Source organism: Nicotiana tabacum, chromosome 20 (assembly GCF_000715075.1).
Source record: "Nicotiana tabacum cultivar K326 chromosome 20, ASM71507v2, whole genome shotgun sequence".
NCBI lineage: Eukaryota > Viridiplantae > Streptophyta > Magnoliopsida > Solanales > Solanaceae > Nicotiana > Nicotiana tabacum.
In genome coordinates, this window is record NC_134099.1 from 126,361,590 (window position 1) to 126,363,092 (window position 1,503).

A 1,503-nucleotide genomic window follows, 5' to 3' on the forward strand; every position below is an offset into this window, starting at 1 on the left:
TCAAATGAACCAAGCCATAATTCTCACGGTGCACGCCCACACGCCTGTCACTTGGCATTTGCATCACCGCAATATTAATAGTATAGCATAACATTCGGGGTTTCGAACCCCAAGAACCAAGTTTGGAAGCGTTACTTACCTCAAACCAAGACAAAACTCTAACCCTCGATGCCCTTGCCTCTTGATTTGGCCTCTAAATGCTTCGAATCTAACCAAAATCAGTATATTATCATCAATATACACTGAAGGAATGAAACCCACACGAAAATTATGAAATTAGACCAAAATCCCGAATTTGGCTCAAACCCGGCCCCCCAGGCCCACTTCTCGGAATCCAATAAAAATCACAAAACTAGAAAGCTAATTCACTCACGAGTCTACCCATATCAAATTCACCAAAATCCGACGTCAAATGGTCATTCAAATCCCTAAAATTCACTCTCCAATTCTCCTCCACTTTTTCCCCAATTTTTCATCCTAAATTCCCAATTTAGATGATAAAAATCAAGACACAATCATGAATTTAACAAAAAACAAGTGAAGAACACTTACCCCAATAACTCCTCTGAAAATCCCCTCTAAAATCGCCTTCTCCCGAGCTCTCTATTGAATTTTGGAATTATGAACTCAAACCCTCATTTTTGAACCTAAACATTCTACCCAGATGTTTTTTTCTTCGCGAATGCGGTAGTGCCCACGTTCGTGAAGCACAGGCTGCCTCAAACCAAAAGTCCCTTCTTCAAGAACACAAGGACCCACTCGCAAATGCAAAGACTACTCTGCTTGACCCTACGCGAACGCGGAACGCTCCTCGCGAACGCGTAGGCTTATTTACCTGAAGCTCCAAATGACCGTTGACTCTACGCGACCGCGGTTCCCAGGTCGTGAACGCGTAGCCTTAAACTCATGAACCTTCATGAATGCAGTACTACATCGCGAACGCAAAGAACAAACCAGTTGCTCCTCTCAACATCCCTTCAAACGTGAGAGCCCTTTCGCAAACGCGATGACGGAATTCTCTGCAACAAAATACCAAAAAATCTGCATACATCCAAAACCAAGAATTGGTCCGTCAACTACCCGAAACTCACTCGAGGCCCTCGAGACCTCAACCAAACATGTTAACACATCCCATAACATCATTCAAACTTAGTCGAGCCTTCGAATCGCTCAAAACAACACCAAATACCAAATCAACCTCGGATTCAAGCCTAAGAACTTTCAAATTCTACAATCAACATCGAAACCTATCAAATCACCTCCGAATGATCTAAAATTTTTCCCACACGTCACAAAATCACACTACGGACCTACTCCAATTTCCGGAATTCCATTCCGATTCCGATATCAAGATTTCCACTCCCAGCCAAAAAACTCTAAGTTTCCAATTTCGCCAATTCAAGCCTAATTCTACCACGGACCTCCAAGTTACATTCCTAACACGCTCCCAAGTCCAAAATCACCTAACGGAGCTATCTGAACCATCAGAATTCACATCCAAGA